The following is a 9,135-nucleotide window of genomic DNA, read 5'->3' on the forward strand; positions in this document are numbered from 1 at the left end:
TACAACCTTATGACTATTATGTGGGCTGTAGGCGAATTTCTAAACAAAGAAATAGAAGTTTATTAGCTTAGCTAATGCAATGAGCAAAAGTTTAATACACATTACACAACTCAGATATGGACTAAAAAAATATGTAGATACTGTGATACGTACCTAGGTTTAAATGCAGTAGAAATAGCAGTAGCTTCAAAGTAATTATACCATCGGCAGCTCATTTTTCATACTATTATGAACTGCAACAGCTCTCTAATACAATCAACAAACAAATAATTAACATATCTGTTTAACTATAATAAAATGCAAACAAATCAAATATAAACACAACTGAAAAAAACAGCTTACAGCAAAAACACAACAATTAAAATTGATGACTTTAATTTTTAATGCCTCCAAGCGACCTGATATCATCTACATACCACAAAAACTTAGTTCTCACAATCTCCTTTTCGAACCTTGTAATAAGTCAAAGCACAAATATTTAGTATAGATTATATACTTTCTAGTATGATGAACTTAATTTTATTAAAATTATGTTTGTAAAACAATTGATCCAGCGCCCACTTGTAGTGACATGAAAATATGGTTATATATCCCTGTAAAAGGTAGGAATGGAGTCAAATATCGATTATTTGAGTACGTGTGATCTCCTAATATGCGTTAACTTCCGTTGACTATTGGTAACTTCCTGTACTATTGTAAAGAAATCAAAAACCCCATTTTACCAGTGCAGTATAAATGACATTGGGTATTTTCATTTGATGTTCCCTTTGCATTTTGTTTCATACAGCAATCACTATAAACACCTACAATCAAAGCACCTTCTCACTTATATGTTATAACAAAGTCGCCAACCATAGCTGCAAAACAGAACAATTGTAATACAAAAGAATAAGAAGCACCAACTGAATTAAATGACTCAAGTACAGTGAAACTATTCATTCAAATTTAATTCACTTCATGTAATGTATTTTTAATCTAGGCATATATGTTCCTATATACAATTAAAACTGCTACTGTTTTCAGGTTATGGTAAACCTCAAAAGGAAACAATGCTATAATGTTATACTAATTTCATCTCCATTACACACAATTGTCATAATCCAACATAAAGATAAATCAAAACTTAAGTATATATTTGTATATACATAATTTAGTACAACATACAAATATTGTAAAGCCACATAAAGAAAGTAAAAGGTAAAGCTTTGACCTTCGATATGAGGATTGCCATGAATGAAATTTGCAACAATCAAGTCTTTATCCAATATAATAAAAGTACAGTCTGCAAAAAACCATGACTAAATTATTATTTATTTATTTGCAATACTTAACATTTATTTATTTGATGACATATAAATATGAAATTGCAACCAAAAACATTACTGAATTTTTTTAGGGTTTCGTTTTCAATCCTTATAACAAACGAAAAACGCAACAAAAAATGGCTGATTTTCATCAACTAAACAGCAACAATGAAACGTTTACAGCTCTAAATCATGTTTTCATATGTTTACAGAAATTAAATCTGAAACGAAACCCTTATTACCGTTAAATTGTGAATAGAGAAGTAACCTTAAGAAAGCATCAGAGAAGCGAAGCCGGGTTTGTGGGTTGGTGTTGATGGTGGCGGCGATGGTGGCCGTCGCTGGGGTGAATGATGGAGGAAGAAAGCTCTGGAAGGCAGTGAATGAGCGTTTAGGAGGGGGAAAAAAACACTACTGTTATACTGTAGCTGCTAGCCAATGGGATTGTTAGGTTAATTACGGGAATTAATATATATATATATATATATATATATATATATATATATATATATATATATATATATAATAATAATAATAATAATAATAATAATAATAATAATAATAATAATAATAATAATAATCACATTAATTTTTTTTAGTTATTAGAATTTTGCTCTGATTTTGACCCTTTTTTTTTCTTTTTCTTCTCATATGCCTATAAAACAACCTTAACCTTAATACCACCTAGTTGAGGATTTATTGTTGGATCATTAATTAATTAATAATTTGTTGTTTTTTTTGTAACTAATTTGCTTCATAACTTTTTTTTTTTTTTTTTTAATAATTTCAGGCTGCTTTCGAATTGGAGATAATAAGTCTCATCCACCTGATGATGGAAGAAGTTGTTTACTTGTTCTCCACCAAATATACAGAAGATGAGGCTTACAACTTTTTTTTCGTCAACTTGAAAGAGTATTGTGACGAAGTTATAAAACATGAACTTAAAAATTGTCAGAAGAATGATGTTTACTACTTGAAAGAGTATTGTGACGAAAAATTTGAAGTTATGAAACATGAACTTGAAATTAGTCAGGAGTTTTTCTGTACCAATATCATTGAATCCTATGATATTATTATTGCTTCCAAAGGAGTGATAGACGAGAGAGGTACGTACGTACGTACATGCGTACTTATTCTTCTCTCTCTCTTTTTTCGGTCAATAAATTATTAATCCCATTTGTTAATATCTTCCTATTATTATTAGTATTATTATATTATTATTATTAACAATTAACAATTAACAAATATAATTGATTGATTGCAGCCAAGAATTATTGTGATTCTGATTTATTAAAACTAAAATTCCATTCCCTTACGGTGAGTTTACTATACTATTACACTTTTTATTTATTACTGTATTAATTATTACATGCATTATTACATATAAACCATTGTGTTAACTCTTTTGAGTTCAATATAATTATTGTAGAAGACAATGGCTAACAACGCATATCCTTTTAAGACGTCCGTGAGTATTCTTTTTTTATCTTTCGTTTTTTTTAATTAAGTTTCCAGTTTAATCTTATTCTTACTTTTTCTTATATATTCCTGATCTTACTTACTTTTTTCTTTATTGACGACGGATGCGATTTCATTGTAGTCATTTTGCCAGATACTATTGCTCTAACTTCAATGACGAGGACGAAATATATAACAGATGGAAATCGGGATAAGTGACTGGTACGTTCCTTTAATTCGTTCCAAACAAACAAAACTAACACATGAAATCGATTCCCCAAAACATTATAACGTTTTGTGTTTCTAGCTATAGGAACGAACGATCCATCGATAGAAAAGAGTTTTCTGTTGAATCTATTCGGTTCTTGATATACCAGAAAGATTTAGGTTTTTTTTTTGGAATGATCGAAAAGTTTTTAGTTCACCTTTGATTTGATATACCAAATTTTTTTTAATAAATTAAAATCCCAGTTAATCGTTTGAAGGAGGTTAAAATTCTTGTTTTTGTATGACACAAATTGATTGATTGATTGATTGTGGCAGAAATGCAAATACGTGTGATGGAGTAAAGAATAAACGAAAAACAGAAAGCAAAATCCCTAGAAAAGGATAAATTAAGATGCCCGTGAGTATTCTTTTTTCCTATTATTATGTTTCCAGTTTTATCTTATTCTACGTTTTCTTATATATTCCCTATCTTATTTACGTTTTTTCTTTATCGACGACGACGACGGCGATTTCATTGTAGACGTTTTGCCGACTTCTATCGCTTTTTCTTCAAGGAATCCGCTGCCTGCTGATGAGGAGGATGAAGAACGTTGATTTTTAGTCTGTGTCCCCGAATCTAATGTAATCCTCTTTCACTTGTGTACAAGTAAAAACCAGTTGGGGTATTTTACTTTGCAGTGTTTGTTGAATGCTTAAAATATGTACGGGAGGGTTTGGTTGTATTTGATTTGATTAATATAATGTTTTAAATAAATTAAAATGCTTGTAGTAAGTTTTTTTTTATCTATATTTTTTTTTCTTGTAAAAAGATGTTTACGTCAGTAGTCATCAAGGTCATTGAAATGATTAGTTAAGATCCATTTCCAGGAAAATCAAATCTTTATTAGCTTTTTCCAATAGATATACCATGCATATGTTCTACAAAAACTGGCCACTTATAGGTGCACAAAAAAACAGAACCCAATCCGATCCAAAACTGGATTATATATGTAGAAACTGGATCTCAGAAAAACCGGATCGGTGATCCGATCCTGTTCCGATCGGATACAGAATACGAAATAACCGGATTTTCCCTGATAAAATCCCATCTGGATCTGAATGGGCTGTTTATTTGACATAAGATCAGACGGATGGTTATTACATGTTAAGGTTGAAGATCAAAAGGTTGACATGAGATCAGAAGGATGATTTTGGATTGCATAATAATGGTATATGGGTGTTTTTCACTTCTTCCGTAGTTTGACATTTATAGGTCAAACTGTGCAGAAAAGTATGAATGATTGCTATGCTTATCATTGTAATTTTTATGAGAATAAACAGATTTAAGGTTGGACCTAACCAATCGAATTGACATTCGCTCACCTGTCTAATACATGTGTTAGGGTGTAACGTATGCTTTGACAATAAACAATTAACCAAAATGCTTGACTTTTTTTTTTTTTTTTTTTTTTTTGAAAAGCAAGAAATATTATTATTATTATTATTAACACTATAAGTGGTTACAAGGACCTATCTTTACTATACATCAATGGATTTCAGTAATAACCAAACTCGAGGATAAAACAAAGGACATAACCAAAGTAACCAAACTCTTGACAATATAAGCAAAGCTAATTAGCCGATGCCGACTTGATTAGTGGGAGTCACAACATAAGAAGATGGATTTATGAGCCATTGTTGCCATGCGAGTGGTTTCTTTTTAGAACGCTTGGAGATCCAACTAAAGCTTTGAGTTTGTATTTCGGATATGATAGTTGCGGGGACCCAATCTTTTTTGGAGAAGACTTCTAAGTTTCTATACTTCCAAATTAGGTAGCAAACTATCCATTTTGTTGCTTGCCATATGGAATTTCCGAAAGCAGATGCTGTAAAGGATTGTTTGTTGATAATGGCATCTTCAATGCATGTGATCGAGGATTGTTGTTGATTCCAAAATGCTTGACTTTATAATTGTGAAAATAGTGGGGGCTATATATAGACATACTAACCAACATAAACAATAAATAAAAACGCCACTAGCTAATTAGTTCGGATCATGGTTTACAAAGTGGAATACCAATTCACAGGACAACCTAACAACTAGGAAATCTCTTGAAGACTCGGACACATTCGAGACTAGATCTTTATTCCGACAAACCTTCTCTTAAATGTTGAAAGCTTCGACGAGCCCAACACACCCACTATTGAGGACCTAGGTTATACTCACTCACTACACCAACACTTTGACGTTGGTTAGCCTTTAATTTTATAAATCTTTAGTGCACAATAATACTTAGGCGACAGTGTCGACCATATATCATTCAGGCGGTATAACCGACCATATATCACTTAGGCGGCAGAGCCGACCATATAATGAGAACAACACAAGTGCACTAAGAACTTAAACACGAACTAAGGCTTAACCGGGAAACTTAACAAAGAACACTTTTAATAATACAAAATACAATTACAATATTACCTACTTACAAGTTTTCTCTTCTCGAACTCAGACTCTTCTTACTTCCTCACAACTCTCACAACTTCACTCTTTTCACAACTTACTCACAAATGAAATCACCACCCATATTTATGCTACTCCATGGAAACTTCTACACACTAGATTTTTCCATGGATAAATATCTAGATATTTTTACCACATAAAAATATCTAGATTTTTACATTTTAACATCTAGATTTTTCCTCATTAATATCCAGATATTTCTTTTACATTTTAATATCTAGATATTTACATACATTACTAATTCCATATTATCTAAATTTGCATTGCATTTTAACACTCCCTCTCAATGCAAATTTTCTTCCATTGGTGACTTGCAGACCATTCCAAGTGCTTCTCTGAATTTTTCAAACTTTGGTTTACTTAAACTCTTGGTGAATATATCTGTAACTTGTTCATCTGTCTTTGTTGGCACCATATTGATCTCCCCTTCAAGAACCTTTTCGCGAACATAGTGATAGTGCACTTCTATATGTTTTGTTCTCGCATGAAAGTCTGGATTTTCTGCTAGACGTATAGCTGATAGGTTATCGCAGAAAAGCTTTACTTGATAATCTGTTGATTGATGAAGATCTTCCATTAGCTGCTTCAACCAAGTAATTTCTTGTGTTGCTGATGCGGCCGATCGATATTCTGCTTCGGTGCTTGATAAGGATACAGTTGGTTGTCTCTTGCTGCACCATGATATTACTCCCGATCCAAGACTAAACATGTATCCAGTTGTTGATCGTCGTGTATCATAGTCTCCAGCGTAATCAACATCACAATATCCAGTCACGTGACATTCTTTTGTTTTCTTGTACAAAATGCCAAAGTTAATAGTGCCTTTAACATACCTTAAGATGCGTCTTACAACATCAAGGTGTGGCTTCTTTGGATTGCTCATGTACCGACTAGCCACTCCAACTGCATAAGATATGTCTGGTCGGCTTAATGTGAGATAAATAAGACTTTCGACCAACTTTCGATACATGGTAACATCTTGAAGACTTGTTCCTTCGTCTGCTCGTAGTTTTGTATTCGGATCCATCGGAGTTGAGATAGGTTTGCAATTAAGAATTTTTACTTTTGTAAAAGATCTCGCGCATATTTCTGTTGTCCCAGAAATAATCCTTCTCTTTTCTGCTCTATTTCGAGTCCAAGAAAATGTTTGAGTTCTCCAAGCTCCTTCATATGAAATCTGATAGACATATTTTCTCTTGTTCTTTGGATCTCCTCATAGTGATCTCCCGTGATGATTAAGTCATCCACATATACTAGCACTATGGCTAGTTTTCCTTGATCTTGTTTCACAAATAAACTAGAATCTGAAGGAGCAACTGTAAAACTACTTTGTACCAAGAACTCACCAATTTTCCCGTACCAAGCTCTTGGAGCCTGCTTCAAGCCATATAGTGCCTTCTTTAATTTGCAGACATGCTCAGGATGGATCTTGTTCTCAAAGCCTCTTGGTTGCTCCATATAAATGTTTTTGTCAAGTTCTCCATGTAAGAAAGCGTTCTTGACATCCATCTGCCATAACTTCCAAGATTTGCTAGCAGCTAAAGCTAGTAGAACTCGAATTGTTGTGATCTTTGCCACCTGACTAAATGTTTCTTCATAATCCAGCCCATATCGTTGAGAAAAACCTCGAGCAACAAGTCGAGCTTTATACCTTTCAATGGAGCCATCTGATCGAGTCTTCACCTTGTAAACCCATTTACAAGATATTGGTTTTACATCTTTTGGCTTTGGAACTAAACTCCATGTCTGGTTTTCTTTTAGTGCATTAATTTCTTCTTCCATCGCTTTCTGCCATTCTCGAATTTGCGCTGCTTCTTCATAAGTAGAAGGCTCAATAGGTATTGATTCATCCACATGAGCAGCATTGGCATACCTTGGATTAGGTTGTCTCGGCCTTGTTGATCTCCTTAATTCTTGCACATGCTCCTCGGCATCCATTTGGCTTGGACGGATCTCTTCGGATGTAGATTGATGTACCCCAGTTTTCCATGGACTCGTTTCCTTAGAGTACGACCCTTCTCCTTCTTTTTCCGATATGTGCTCTTTATGTTCTTCTTTCTCTTCTGGAACTTCTTCTAATCCATGAGATTTTGGAAGCTCTATCTTTTGAGGTGACCACCATGAAGAAGCTTCATCAAATACCACATTTCTTGAAGTATGACACTTTCCAGTATTTGGATCACAACATCTCCATCCTTTTCTTGATTCATCATAACCGACAAAAATGCATCGAATTGCCTTCTTATCAAATTTGCTTCGTAGTTGATCTGGTACGAAGACGTAACATACACATCCAAAAACCTTGAGATGGTTGACGGTTGGCTTGATCTTCCATAATCTTTCATATGGTGAAATATATCCCAACTTTGTTTGTGGGAGTCTGTTAATCACGTATGAAGCTGTCCTCATACATTCGGCCCAAAATCTTCCGGGTACATTCTTACCATGAAGCATACTTCGACAGGTTTCAGCAAGATGACGATTCTTACGTTCTGCCACTCCATTCTGTCGTGGAGTATTAGGGCAAGTTAATTGCCTTCTGATCTTGTGTTTATTAAGATAGATATTGAACTCTGTTGATAAATGTTCTCCTCCATTATCTGTACGTAAGCATCGAATCTTAGTATTGAGTTCACTTTCTACCTTGTTCTTGAACTCTTTAAACTTCAGAAAAGTCTCCGACTTCTCCTTCATGAAGTAAACCCACACATATCTTGAGAAGTCATCAATGAATGTCACCATATATTTCATACCTCCAAGTGATGTTTGTTTCACTGGGCCGAAGACATCTGAGTGTATGAGCTCTAGTGGTGTCTTGAACTGATGCGCTGACTCCTTGAATGGCAATTGGTGAGCTTTGCCAAATTGACATCCAGCACATATTGTATCTGTTCGGATATCAATTTGAGGAAGCCCATTTACTATGTGTTTTACCATCATCTCCTTTAACTTATTATAGCCCACATGCCCAAGACGTTCATGCCAAAAATCAACCGTCTCATTTTTTCGAGTCTTATCCACATATGCTGTTTCAGCAGATAGTACATAGACCGACTCTATCCTTCTTCCTTGCATAATTGGATTGTCAACCACCTTCACTCTCTTGAATACGGACACATCTTCTGGTCCAAAGAGCACATAATTCCCTTCTGCTGTCAATTGTGATACTGATAGTAAATTCTTCTTTAGGCCAGGGACAACATACACCTTCTCGAGTTGGAGCTTATGAGAGTCGCCTTCATTTGGAATTATTGTCTTTCCAATGTGAGAAATAGATAACCTTGAATTGTCGGCTGTCAACACGACTCTCTTTCCTTTGTAATCCTCCATTTCTTGCAGCTTTGTCCCATCGTTGGTCATATGATTTGAGCACCCAGAATCGATGATCCAATCATCTTTGTAGTTTATTTTTGACTTTAAAGTTGTTGTAAGAGCTTGATCATCTATGTCAGCTTCAATAGAGAGTCCAGCTTCTGCATCCCATGTTTCCTTATTAATGGTTGCTTCGAATGTGACCTCTTTCTTCTCATCTCTTGCGGCAGCCACATTTCCTACGAAAGTTCGCCTTCTGGGGAATCTAAAATCTCGAGCAAAATGACCCTTCTTGCCACAATTGAAGCATTCACCATTCTTTCTCTTATCATT

At 34.3% G+C, this 9,135-nt stretch overlaps 1 long non-coding RNA gene across 1 annotated transcript; it reads right to left on the reverse strand.

The window, feature by feature from the left end:
• Positions 1-692: 692 nt before the first annotated feature.
• Positions 693-1,652, reverse strand: LOC139866264 (uncharacterized). Its single transcript, XR_011765353.1, has 3 exons — positions 1,547-1,652; positions 1,211-1,282; positions 693-803 (listed from the first exon to the last, which is right to left on the reverse strand). It is a non-coding gene; the product is annotated as an uncharacterized lncRNA (long non-coding RNA).
• Positions 1,653-9,135: the final 7,483 nt, after the last annotated feature.

The sequence above is a fragment of the Rutidosis leptorrhynchoides genome, chromosome 9 (genome assembly GCF_046630445.1).
Source record: "Rutidosis leptorrhynchoides isolate AG116_Rl617_1_P2 chromosome 9, CSIRO_AGI_Rlap_v1, whole genome shotgun sequence".
NCBI classification, from domain to species: domain Eukaryota; kingdom Viridiplantae; phylum Streptophyta; class Magnoliopsida; order Asterales; family Asteraceae; genus Rutidosis; species Rutidosis leptorrhynchoides.